The sequence below is a fragment of the Natrix helvetica genome, assembly GCF_964273705.1.
Source record: "Natrix helvetica genome assembly, chromosome: 15".
NCBI classification, from domain to species: Eukaryota; Metazoa; Chordata; class Lepidosauria; order Squamata; family Natricidae; genus Natrix; species Natrix helvetica.
Genome location: NC_138565.1, coordinates 11,185,165 through 11,199,834, shown reverse-complemented (window position 1 = coordinate 11,199,834; position 14,670 = coordinate 11,185,165).

Sequence of the window (14,670 nt, the reverse complement as noted above, 5' to 3'; positions counted from 1 at the left end):
GGTCATTCCACAGGGCTGGGCCCGCCACAGAGAAGGCTCTGCTCCTAGGCGCCGCCCCATGGCACTGTCTGGTGGACGGCACCTGGAGAAGTCCCTCTCTGTGCGAGCGGATGGGTCGTAGGGATGTATGGGGCAGAATACGATCCCGCAGGTAACTAGGTCCTGAGCCATGGAGCGCTTTAAAGATCGTAATCAAGACCTTGAAACGCACCCGATAGACCACAGGAAGCCAGTGCAGCTCGCGCAGGAGAGGTGTCACATGGGAGTACTTAGTACTCCCCATAATCACCAGCGCGGCCGCATTCTGGACCAACTGCAGTCTCCGAGTGCATTTCAAGGGAAGCCCCATGTAGAGAGCGTTACAGTAGTCCAGGCGAGACGTCACCAGCGCATGGGTGACTGTGCGTAGGGCGTCCCGGTCCAATAGGGGGCGCAATTGGCGCACCAGGCGAACCTGGTGGAACGCCCCCCTGGCCACGGTTGTCACATGGTCATCCATGGACAGCCTGGCATCCAGGAGGACACCCAAATTGCGCGCCCGCTCCACGGGGGCGAGTTGAATGCCCCCAATGGCCAGAGATGGGATTAACTGGTTGAACCGGGGGGCCGGAACCCACAGCCACTCCGTCTTGGAAGGGTTGAGCTTGAGTCGGTTGTCATCCATCCAGACCCGTACGGCTTCCACACACCGGGACATCACTTCGACGGCCTCGTTGGGGTGGTTCGGGGTGGAAATGTACAGCTGAGTATCATCAGCGTACAGATGATATCCCAACCCGAAACCACGGATGATCTCACCCAGCGGCTTCATGTATGTGTTGAACAGGAGTGGCGAGAGGACCGACCCCTGTGGCACCCCACAAGTAAGGGGGCTTAGGGTCGACCTCTGCTCCCCTGCCAACACACGTTGCGTCCAGCCAGAGAGGTAGGAGCCGAACCACCGCAAAACGGTGCCCCGGACCCCCAACCCCTCCAGTCAGTGCAACAGGATACCATGGTCGATGGTATCAAAAGCCGCCGAGAGGTCTAATAGGACCAGGATAGAGGAACAACCCCTATCTCTGGCCCTCCAGAGATCATCCACCAACGCGACCAAGGCCGTCTCTGTACTGTGCCCAGGGCGAAAGCCGGACTGGCGCGGGTCTAGATAATCATTCTCCTCCAGATGTCGTGGGAACTGAGAAGCCACCACACTCTCTACAACCTTCGCCAAAAAGGGAAGGTTGGAGACAGGACGATAATTGGCCAGCTCCGTAGGGTCCAGGGAAGGCTTCTTGAGCAAGGGTCTCACCACCGCCTCTTTCAAGGCGGCCGGAAGAGACCCCTCACCCAACGAAGCGTTCACTAGGCCCAGGAGCCAGTCGCGTGTAACCTCCCAGGATGCCAGTACAAGCCAGGAGGGACACGGGTCCAGTAAACATGTGGTAGGTCGCAGTCGTTGCTGCAGAGAGTCTTTTTTGTGTGAGTCGGAGGGGGGCAGAAATTCCGACTTGGGGTCTGCTTCAGCGTCCTGCTGTGGGGCTTTGGGCGAAGGCTGGAGGGAAGTGCCGCTGGTGGCAAAGAACTGGAGGACCTTGTTCCAGTGGGACTGTATCATGGCCCGCAGGTCTTTCTTCTGCTTGGAAAGCCTTTGCTCGTAGTCCTCAGTGAGGTGCTTTTGCTGAGCCTCCTCAATCAGATCCAATTTGAACTGAGCAAAATTGCCAACTCTTTCTCATGGTGACTGCTTAGATCCAACAATCGCTTCCTCTTGAGGCCCTAAGGAGCCCAGGCGGGAAGGGGAGGAGTGGCTAAGAGGGGAGGGGCAAGTAGAGTCCAGAAAGGTGCCCCTTCAATGTGTTGGCTACGCCCATTCAGTCATATGACCACCTTTCCACTCCCACCCAGCACCCGGTCATTAGACAGATCATAAATCCACGGGAATCAAAATTATGAATTTAGTGGTCCCTGAGGTCCAAAGCATTGGTGACCTAAAGCATATGAAGAACGGCTGCAGGTTTAGGTTTGGCTAAGCTAAAGAAAAGAAGAATTAGGGGTGACATGATAGCAGGATTCCACTATTTGAGGGGCTGCCACAAAGAAGTGGAAGGGGTCAAATTATTCTCCAAAGCGTTAGAGGGCAGGACAAGAAATCCTCAAACTCAAGGTGAGAAGCAACCTGGAATGAAGGAGAAACTTCCTAACAGTGAGGACAATTAACCAGTGAAACAATTTGCCTTCAGACCTTGTGGATGCTTTATCACTGGAGGTTTTTAACAAGAGACTAGTCAGCCACTGGCCTGAAATAGCAAAGGCTGGGTCCAGATCTCCAAGGTCTCTTCCAGCTCTATTCTAATCCTAATTCTGTCATCCTTTCTTGTATGAAAATGTTTGGAAAGCAGAAGAAGCAGTGCAAGAAGTTCAGGGATAATGCCAAGAGGGAGTTGTGTGGATGGACAAGAAAAAAAAAGGTCTTATACGTGTTAGGGATTTAACCCTAGGCTTGGCTTGGCAATGTATATAAGCTATGATTACTTTACTGTTACTTTAAATGCTTAAGAGATGTAATTGGTTTATTACCTCAAGCAGCCATAAGAGGGAGCCAGAATGGCTCTTAGCTCTCTGTTTTGTTAGAAGCTGATCGGTGTATACTGAGGTATTGTGGTTTGCTACTGTTTAGCTATATTTTTTGTGTTAGACGGACTATTTTGATAACTGAATTACTGAACCGTGTATGACTTGGACTGTTAACCGGACTCTGAATACCTCTATATTTCTACATAGTAAACTACTATATTTTTATACTATTCAGTGTTTCTGTATGCTGGTTTGTGCGTGTTATTCCATATCACTCTCATTACGCTTCTCTGCATACTCGCTCTTCTAATGGGGAGCTTAATTACTTAACACTGGTTATGGGCCCAGAGTGTACCAGACATAGCTGAAGAGAGAGTTGGTGTTGATATGCAATACCGTATACAGATAGCTGTTTAGTTTATAAGTGTTTACTATTATGGATAAGATGGCACACACACCATCAGCAAATTTATCACCGATAACCCGGTTGGATGGAACAAACTATGTTTCCTGGTCAATGAAGTGCAACTTCTGTGTACTGAAGGAGTGTGGGATGCTGTACAGAATCCACGGGATGTGACATCTTGGGATCCAGATGATGAGGATGATGCCAAGAAGATAGCAGAGTTTCAAAGATGCAACGAATGAGCATTGTGTATAATTGGTCTAACGTTGACTGACCAACAGTTATTTCATATTTGTGGGGAGAATTTTGCAGCAAGATGTTGGGAGAATTTGAAGAAGATATATGTACATGACACTGTAGGTGCACATATACATCTTACCCGAAAACTGTTTAGGGCATGTCTCCTGAAGGGTGGAGACATGTTAGCTCATTTAAACTTTATAAAAGGAGTTTTCCAAGAGCTACATGGAAAAGAACTTATTTTCTCAGAGTTACATCAAATTTACATCATTCTGTCATCACTGGATGAGAGTTATGATGATTTTGTATTGTCCCTCAAGGTCCTAACTCGAAATGAACTAACATTGACTGACATAACTGCACGCCTGTTAGAAGAGTCCAGAAGAAGGTTGGAAAGAGAACAACTGAGAGTGAAACCACCACAGCATGAAGAGTCACCTTCAATTGCCTATACTGTTAGAAAATGTTTTTCTTGTGGGGCAAAGGGGCATATAGCTAGATTCTGTAAAAATGCAAAATGACAGAATACTAGAAAGGCTAAGAAAAATGCTAATGGCTATTTAGGTATGTCTACTTTGACTATCTCTAGAAATGCAACAATAAGCCATGATTCATGGGTTGTTGATAGTGGAACATCACAGTGCATTACTAGAAATAAGAATTGTTTTATAAAAATGTCTTGCCAGCAAGCAACATGTATCTTTGGCAAATGGATGGAAGGTGAAAGCATCTGGTGAAGGTATGGCAAGGTGTTCATTTGTAAATGAGCATTTATCCATGTTGTATATACCTAAACTGAAATTTAATTTATTATCCGTAAGAGTTCTAGTTAAGATTGGCTATGTGGTAACCTTCAGGGGAGATAAATGTCTCATAGAGAAAGCAGGTAAAATGGTTACTGCTAATTTAAAGAATGGTTTGTATGTAATGTCTGATGAAAGTGTAGTTAATTCTGTGTATACAAATGCTAAACAACATGATGAATGCATACATCTGTTACATAGGCCAATGGGGCACATTAATTTCAAGATGCTACAACAAACTGTAAAGTTGTCAGATGGAGTGAAATTAAAACCTTGCCGTAAGTATTTAAATTGTAATATATGTAGTAAGGAAAAGAGCAAGGTTACTCCAGCAAACAGATATAATGGGTTTAAAACGAAGGAACTTTTAGAAGTTGTTTTTGCTGATCTAATTGGACCTATAAAACCCAGTTTGGGAGGTGCCTGTTATGTTTTGAGTATCATGGATCATTACTCAAGATATGGTTTCTGCTACTTAATGAAAGACAAGACAGAAACATTTCAACAATTTTTTAATTGGCTGAGATTTGTGGAAAGAAAGATAAAAGCCAAGGTTATTAGTATAGTTACTGATAATGGGACGGAGTTTACAAATTATAAACTCCAAACTATGTTAAAAACAGCTGGTATTTGAGCATAAACATTCTGTTCCTTATAGACCTCAACATAATTCGTTTGTAGAACAAAAGGGACAAACGTTACAAGCTATGACTAGAACCATGTTAGCCGATTCAGGATTGCCTGAAACATTATGGGGTGAAGCCATGATGTGTGCTTTTTTACTGAACAATATTGTAAATGCTTCTACTGGAGAAGTACCATTTACTCGTTGGCATGGTAGGAAACCTGATTTGAGCTACTTGCACACGTTTGGAGTTCCTGCATGGGTGCATATTCCAGCACAGATCAGATTAAAGGCATAAACTCGTGCAAGGCAGTTAATATTTGTTGGTTATGACTCAAATCATAGATCTTATAGGTTCTGGGAACATGGGACAATTAAGATCTATCACAGTGCTAATGCAAAGTTTCTGGAGCATGTTGGTTGGAACAAACTAGAAACTAATGATGAGGTAGTAATTGAAACCCGAGCAGACCAAAAGAATGTATCAGGAATACCAGAAATGTGTGATGAAGTGAAGGAGTCTACTCAGGAGGAGGAAGTGATAAAGCAGGAGGACGTTCAGGATAGTCCACCTATAAGCCCTGAGTTACCCAGAAGGTCAACCCGTGTAACGCGGCCATCTGATAGGTATCAGGCATCTGTTGCATGTAAGGTGGATAAGGTACCTGCTGCATACCATGAGCTGACTACGTATCCAACTGAGGATAAAAAAGTAGGGCAAACTGAAATGAACAGTGATTTTAAGTCATTGCAGGATTTGGGAGTGCTTGACAAGACTGATTTACCTTCAAGTAAATATGCAAGGGGACGCAAACGGTTATATAAGCGTAAAACTGGAGTGAATGTGAATTATGTAAACCATTATGGATGGAAATTATGTAAACCCCGATGAGTTAGATGATGTTGATATAAAAAGGGTCTATGTTTGATAAGGGATGCATTATGCATTGTATCTTGAAACTACATTATGTACTGTATTGTGTGTTAAAGAAAAACATAAACATAAACAATGTTGTGATGTTTATGGATTGAGAATGTGAAGTTGTATGTAAATACATTGACAACCCAAGAGAGGAGAATGTTAGGGATGTAACCCTAGGCTTGGCTTGGCAATGTATATAAGCTATGATTACTTTGCTGTTACTTTAAATGCTTAAGAGATGTAATTGATTTATTACCTCAAGCAGCCATAAGAGGGAGCCAGAATGGCTGTTAACTCTCTGTTTTGTTAGAAGCTGATCGGTGTATACTGAGGTATTGTGGTTTGCTACTGTTTAGCTATATTTTGTGTATTAGACTGACTATTTTGATAACTGAATTACTGAACCGTGTATGACTTGTACTGTTAACCGGACTCTGAATACCTCTATATTTCTTCATAGTAAACTACTATATTTTTATACTATTCAGTGTTTCTGTATGCTGGTTTGTGCGTGTTATTCCATATCACTCTCATTACGCTTCTCTGCATACTTGCTCTGCTAACGGGGAGCTTAATTACTTAACAATATATTTGAAACATCCTTCAGTAACCCTGGAGAAAGAGTCCGAGGGAGCGGTATGTATATCAAGGAGAAGGATTGAGGAGTCATGATGACTGTCTTCGAGTATTTGAAGGCTTATCACAGAGAAGAGATAATTGACTCATTCTCCAACATACCAGAGGGCAGGACAAGAAACAGTGGGTGAAAGTATCATCTGCCAATTAGTGAACCCCAAACAAGGAGACAGTCTCTGAATTCCCAAAAGTAAAACTTTATTGGATATATTATATTGGTACTGAAGAAACAAAACCAGCTCTGGTTTTCCCGTGCAAATGCTTGCCCAGTTAAACAATACCTTTCCTTTCTCCTCACCCCTGGGTGACCACATTGTCCAATTATGAGATGTTCTTTTGTTATGGGAACAGTCTATCTCTTTCTCAAGCACCTGCAGTGGGGACCTTGATGGTTTCCATCCTCTCATTATCTCTGCATACATTCTCCACATTCCATTTTCCCCTTCCCTTACCCCAGTTTATTGGCAATTTGAAAAGCATTAAGGTTTGAAAGAAGCAAAGTGGTTCAATCTTGACAAGCTTGTTAGACATCCAACCTAGAAGTAAGGAGAAATTTCCTGACAGTGAGAACAATTAATCAATGGAAGAACTTCCTTGGAGTTGTGGCTGCTCCATCGCTGGAGGTTTTTAAAAATAGACTGAACAACCTTTGTCCGCGATGGTATTGAGCAAGTGTTGGACTAGAAGACTTCTGAGGTCCCTTCCAGTCTTATGAGTCTATGATTACTTGAAGGAAGAGATGGAAGAGACATCACTTCTGGAGTGTTGAGAGCAAAAATCTAAAAATAATGGAATGAAATTTAATAGAGATGGACTTTGCTCTTCATTTATGTAACAGAAATAAAATGTTAAAGCAGTCCTGGCTTGGTACTAATACTTTCCCAAAAGATCTTGAAATGCTGGCTGATGTCAGATAGAGTGAAGGCAACAGGTAGGTAGAACTGCAGAATGGCAGGTGCCCTTCAGTTGCATGCAGAATCCTGTTGCAGGTCAGCTGCAAAGAGGCAAAGAAAGGAGCAAAGAGGAAGTAATTCATCACCAGAGGTACACTTCTGTAGGCAAACGTATCCATCAAAGCTACACCAGTCAGATCATAGAACAATTCTAAAGAAGCCATGCAAGATCAGAAGATATAGAGAGACCTGGCCCATAGAATTGTCAAGAGTTGGACACAACTGAATGGATAACATCATCATCATCATCATCAGGCAAAGCTTTGGTTTGGGATGAAGTCCAAAGCATGATGAACAAGGCAAGAGTTGAGGTGGCTCCCATACCAGGAGTCCCAAAATAGCAACTCCAGATTTGGCAGTATTATGAGCCATGGTGGCGCAGTGGTCAGAATGCAGTACTGCAGGCGACGTCTGCTGACTGCCGGCTGCCTGCAATTTGACAGTTTGAATTTTATCAGGCTCAAGATCGACTCAACCTTCTGTCCTTCCGAGGTCAGTAAAACGAAGACCCAGATCGTTGGGGGCAAGAGGCTGACTCTGTAAACTGCTTAGAGATGGCTGTAAAAGACTGTAAAGCAGTATATAAGTTTAAATGCTATGGCTATTATCATCTCAGAGCAAGGGTGCCCTTGCTAACAAACTCCGTGCCGGAGCTGGGTGGCCCCTGTAGAAAGCAACTGCAGGCTGACCCAGGATAATGAGAAAAAACATTTGTTGTTTTGGTGTCTCAGAAATGGGTTTCCGCTCACCCAAACTTTCCCTTGATTCTGTATCCCGGTTAAGTTCCCGAGCATTGCTCCAAATATATCCAGGAAAATCAGATTGACTCAGAAGGGTATTTTTTCCTGAAAATGGGGATCTACTGGTTGCTGTGGAAATCAAGTGTCATAATAGCTGTAAATAAACATTGTTTTAATCATTTACCAAAAATAACAGACTTTTACACTCGGTTTTCAAGATGCCCAAAGTGTTTTGTGGGTTGATGTCCCTGCATCTCTAGGAGAGATTTCATAAGGAAAATGATATGGAAAGATATTTTTTGATCTCTGCAGAATCCTTCGATGTAGTTCTGCTAAGATGTAGTTCAGCCTCCAACTCCATCTGGAACATCTTCTGGGGGGGGGGGGAATTGAAATGTCTCCTGCAGCATCATGGCTTTTCACCCGCCTGCCTAGAGAATTCCAAGCAGGACCTCCTCGTACATCGCACAGCTACATGGGTGGTTATTGGAAGATTCCTTCCTCCCTGCCATGCCATTCCCTTAGCAAAGCTTATTTCCAAGACAAAGCAAGGGGCATTTTTATTTGGTCTTCATAGTACAGTTGGCTTATTGAGATACCGCAATAAAAACTATCATGAAGCAATGCCATTTTATAGCTACCATTCTAACCCTTTGATGCATATTTCGCCCTCTTACACTTCCAAACATCTCTGCCATCTTTACCTTTTTCTACCTTTCCATCTGCCCTGTGACAGAACATCCCCGCACCCCCCCAAAGCAGGTCAGCCCCAATTCTGCTGGCCCTTTTCAAGGCCTTGGACTGGGGACATGGCTGAGTTCCAGGCCATGAGGGACCAGAAGTCAGTTAGAGTCCATGAATTGATCAATTGGTCTTGCTGAGGCTGTTTGCTGTTTACCTAGCTTACCAAAATAGTTTACCAAAACTATTTGTTTTGGGCTAATAATATGTTGTTTTTAATTATGATTGGCTGCCCAGGGTCGCTGTTGAGATGGGTGGCCATATAAATTAATTGCCCAACCCAAAAGAAGAGTTATAAAACTGAGGGGTGATTATGTTGTTTTGGGATTGACCTCAAAAGTACATGATTGGTTGCACAATGTTAATGATGTGTTCTTTATTATTATTCTGATGGGTCAACATGGGTGCAAACATATTCAGCTTTTTTTGTCTTCCTTAGCTAAAAAAATATGAATTTGCTCTATAGTTAAATTCTTGTTGCTGCAGAAAGCGCTAGCATGCATAAGCAACATAAACCTGTTGTTGCTTTAAAAAGTGTTGTTTTAAAATTGAACATATCCTTTTCTTGTCAGGCTATGAGCTGTGATTGCTACATAAGTGCTGGTGTGCACTAATAACATAAACGTAGAATTGGGAGGAATCCTGGATCACCTAGTACAGAACTTCCTTGCTTTTTATAAATGTCTCCTTCATTTTTTGCTATTACTGGATGATCTTTGCAAAGGACTAGACCGAAATTGTAGGATGGATCTGGTAGAGGTTTTTTTCCATCAACAGCTGAGGCAGAAATAGACTTGGTAGCTTTTTGTTCATCTGCTGTTCTTCTCACCCAGATTGCAAAAAAGACCCGTCTGTTGTTTTTTTAAAAAACCAGCTGCTGAAAGTAAAACCCAGTTACTGCCCACACACAACAGGCCCTTCCCACATGCTAGTTTTCACTAATAAATACGAAACCGGTATAACTAAGGATTGTGTAATTTTTCAGGGAAACAAAATGATAATTTTGAATAATTTTGGTGAGGGGAAATCAGCAACCAGTTGAGAATGCAAAAGAAACATTTACGTTATTCAGATATTACCTTGTAATAATATCTGTTGCTTTGGTTTTTAAAGTGGATTTTCAAAAGTGTTGCTGACGCACTAAATGAGGGATTAAAACAGGCAGTTCTCCTTGGAGCTACTGTCACAGAGACGGCTGGTGGCATTGCGATCTGACTCAAATTGAAAGAGGAGATGGAGAGGTGAGGAAAAAGACAGGCTGCTGTCCAGGTAAACAAATGGGCTCCTTGCCTGGAGGCTTCTGCCATTTACCACCAGACCGAACCACATCTCCTCCCATGATTGTCTTGATCCAATTTATGGGATGCTGATCAAGTTAGCCACTCTGACTCAGAGCACTGGAGGGAGGGGGGAGGGGGAATGAACTGAGATGCAATGCACAAAGGCGCAGGTCGGAGGTGTGTGTGTGTGTGTGTGTGTGTGTGTGTGTATCTTACATGCTCCATAACTTGAGAGCCATGGCTGAGGCACAGTTTCCATAGTTCATCCACCTCCTTTTTGGATTTTATGAAGAAAAATCCATCTGGTTCAGTTCCAAGCTGGGAGAAAAACTGATTGGAAAGATGGTTTCATGATGAAGCAGAACCACATGGGTTCTGGGTAGCTGACCACATGGAGTTGAGAGTGGGGGTGGGGTTTATACCTTTTCTTGGGCTTTGCACTTGAGCTTCCTGTTCCTGTGCAAGAACACGTCTTCTGTTGGCTGTTGTAGGGGTCATAGCTGGCTCTGTAGGTTGTCTGAGCTCCCAGGTTGAAGTTTGGACTGCTGATGCAATGAAGGGGCTTGTTGGGCGATTCCTATTGTGGCTGAGGGCTAAGCCTGCCTTTGTTCAGACCTCGCTGCAGGGAATTTGCTTATGGGGGCTATTAAGAAAGGTGGGGGCTGCTTTAAAAAAACATGTTTCTCCATTTCTCATCCAGGGAAATATAGCATTCTGCCTTTTTAAATATTTCCTAAAATATTTCATTCTTCTAGGAGCCTTTTCAATATAAACTGTGTCTAAATTATGGCTTTTCAAGCATCCATTGCAAATTTAAAAAATCACTGACATGATCAGATGTGGGTTCCTGCCGGTTCGGATGGTTCCGCTGAGTAGGTAGCAATTCGTCCGGCCACGCCCCTGAACTGGTTCTATTGGCAGTGCCCATGGTGCCACCATCTTGCTTTTTTTATAGTAGTGTGCATGTGTGCATGGCACGCGCCAAGCCCCCGCAGACCATCCCTGAGCAAAGCGGCAGTAGTGGCAGCCAGAACCCACCCCTGGTAGTGATGACCACGCCCTACCTACCTTGAGAAAGTTCATGTGGTTCTTGATTTACAACAGTTCATTTAGTGCCCGTACAAAGTGACAGTGGCGCTGAAGAAAGTGGCATGACCATTTTTCACTCTTAGCAACCATTTCAGCATCCTCAGAGTCACATGGTCAAAGTACGGATGCTTGGCTCGCAACCATTCATGATGGTTGCAGTGTCCTGGGGTCATGTGACCACCTTCTGCAAGCTTCTGACCAGCAAAGACAATGGGGAAATTACTTAACAACCATACTACTAATTTAACTGCAGCAATTCACGTTGTCTCCCTTAGCAATAAAAATGTTGGGCTCAATTGTGATCATTGTTTGAGGACTACCTGTAAATAAGGGAGAATATTTGTAGTCAGGGTTGACATGAGGGGTCCTTGGTGCAAACTAGAAACTCAAGTCTACAGAAAAACCACCCAGAAGCTGCGTAAGGACTTTATTTAGATGAGCCCAAACACACCGCAAGAACCCTGAAGAGCAGAAAAAGGAAATGGAGCATTTATATAACACATTCCAACTAAGTGGAGATCCATGCAACTTTATCAGTAAGTCCCTGGCCTCTTAACCCAATACTCAACTCAGCAGAACCAACACCAGCCCTAAAAAGAATCACACTGCCATGCATGAAGAAGACCTCAGAAGCCACCAAGAGACTCCTACAACCACATGGAATCAACACAGCAGACAAACCAACTAAAGCCCTTCAAAACATCCCAAGCAGACCAAGAGACCCAACAACCCCAGAAGAAGAAAATCAGGAGTCATCTACAACATACAATGTAAGGACTGCAACAACCATTATCTTGGACAAACAGGCAGAAGACTGGCAGAAGGCATCCACGAACACAACTGGCAGTCAGAAGACATGATGAAATTTTTTTCATTGCACATCATAGACAGATTTAGAGCCAAGGTGGTGCAGTGGTTAAAATGCAGTCCTGCAGGCTCCTTCTGCTGACTGCTGTCTGCCTGCAGTTAAGCAGTTGGAATCTCACCAGGCTCCAGGTTGACTCAGCCTCCATCTTTCCGAGGTGGGTAAAATGAGGACCCAGATTGTTGGAGGCAAGAGGCTGACTCTGTAAACCACTCAGAGAGGGCTGTAAAGCATCATGAAGCAGTATATATGATTAAGTCCTATTGCTATTTAACCATAGTTTCAATTGGGAAAATGTGACTGTTATAATGGTGAACAAACACAATGTTTGTAACAGGCGTTAAGAGGAAGGTGAGACAATTAATCAGTACTTTGTCGCTTTGCAGAAAACCACAATTCACTGCAAATTTACTGATATAGAAGAAGCCATGCTAGATAGACTTGTATTGGGATTGAGAGACCTTAATCTACAGAGAAGGCTACTTTCAAAGCCGAATCTCACATTTAAGGCAGCATTATAAGAAGCCAGAACAGCGGAAGCAACCAACAAATCAGCAGCGTTGATCCAAAGAGCAGGAAACATAAATGCACCTGAAAGAACAACTATGGTGCATCAGGAGAGCTGGGAGCCCAAAGACTCCAGAGATGAGGATGATGAGGTCCATCAAATACAATCCAAAAGGAAGAAAGGGAATCCAGAGATGTGAGGAAGACTGCCATTATGTGCCGACTGTGGAGGGAATCATCCAAGAGCGAGCTGCAGATTCCTGGATGCAATTTGTCAAAGATGCAATCGGAAGGGGCACATTGCAAAGGCTTGCCAAGCTAACCAGTCAGCTATGTACTAACAATGGCCATCCGCACAGCAGTCAGAAAAACAAACAGGAATATGAAGAGAGAAATTCACAAAGAACAACCGAGGAGGGAACCGAGCCAAAGACGAAAAAGAAACACACCAAATTACCATAGGGCACTCCGGCATGTACAGCTCAAAGAAATTCCATATCACGGGTCTACTCAAAGGATTCCCTTGTGATATGGTGAGGGACATGGGATCATACCTGACCATAGTATCCTGGAAGACCATAAAGAAGGCGGTTCCGTAAATGGAAAAGGAACAACTAAAGCCTCCGAGATTAAAAAAGATTTTCAAGGGAACCACATCCCTGTCAAAATGAGAGGATTCTTCCGAGTCAAATTCAAAAATTTCTTCAGCCAGCTACCATTAACCATGATGAATGACAACCTCCCAAGCCTGATTGGGCTACAGTGGTTCGATTCTCTCAGCATAGAGGTGACCGGCATCCATACCATCCAGGACGCCAGCATCGCCGGCCAAGATGACAGCATTGAGGAGCTGATCCAGGAATTCACTGACATTTTCAATGCGAGTTTGGGCAAGTACAAGGGGACATCCATTTTTTTCAATTTAAATCCCAATGTCACCCCCATCCAATTGAACCCTAGGAGAGTACCTTTTGCTCTCCGGCCCAAGATAGATAGCCAATTAGACAAACTAATTGACCAGGGGGGTTATAGAGCCAGTTGATCATGCCAAATGGGAGACCCCAATTGTCACACCGATCAAACCAGATGGGTCAGTTTGCATATGTGCAAACTATAAGTGCACAATTAGTAAGGCATTGCAGCGGAGTGCCTACCCTGTACCAGTCGTCCAACATTTATTACAGTCATTGAGAAAGGGCGAGATTTTTGCAAAATTTGATTTAGCCCAAGTGTATCAGCAACTGCCAATGGACGATGCCACCACAGAGGCGCAAACCATTGTAACACATGGAGGGGGATTTAAATGCTACCAATTCCAATTTGTGGTCAGCGTGGCACCAGGACTATTTCAAAGTATGATGGAACACCTCCTGCAGGGCATTACTATGGTTGAGAGCATTATTTGGAGGCTGACTTACTTGGGCTCCTGATCAGTCATATCTGAAGATTCCAGGCCACTTGCAAAGTTCCTGTTTCAGTAGGTAAGACTATAAAAGAAAATGCCATTTATTTGTTTGATTGTTTGATTGATTGTTTGAGTTTTATGCCACTCATCTCCCCTACAAGGTGACTCCAGGTGGCTTATAGGTTATAAAACAAGTAAAAATATTAAAATATTAAACCAATTAAAACAAACCAGTTAAAATATTATTAAGAACCAAATTCAGAAAGCTAGGAGCTGGATTGGATGATGATGCTCACACACTGTAAGTCAGATGTTTAGACTGGATTTGGCATTTTTTTCCACCTATCAAGTCCTGCCCAAGGATTTGGGAGAAGCAGATGTTGTTATGCAATCGTATTAAAGGTATCGTTGCAGGATGTGAGTTCTTCCAACCGAAGCTGCCTTTTGCAATTTACTGATGGTAGTTTTATCAATGCTGATGGTGCTCAAATGGCACTCCAGATGTTACAGGCTGAGCCAGAAGGGAGAGATGCCCAGAGCTGGATGGCCACCAAGAGAAGATCTAGCTTTTAGTCTGCCACAGCCAGAAATGAATGCATCCAGCTACTACACCCCTTTTCATGTAGTTGAAGTGATGAAGCTGTAAGTGCTCCTTTGAACGCTGGCCTAGGCACTCACCTTTCTTTTTTTCTTTTTTTTTAATTGAAAAAGTTTTATACAAACACATTTCCCCCCCTTTTTACCCCCCTACCATATAATGTAAATCACATACAAATACTATACCCCCTTTCCTCCCCCCAACTTAAAAAAAAATTCTCATTCAAATATTGTACCAAATACTGTACCCCCTCCCCTCCCCCCATCTTAAGGTAAATTATTCATTCAGATATTGTACCCCCTCA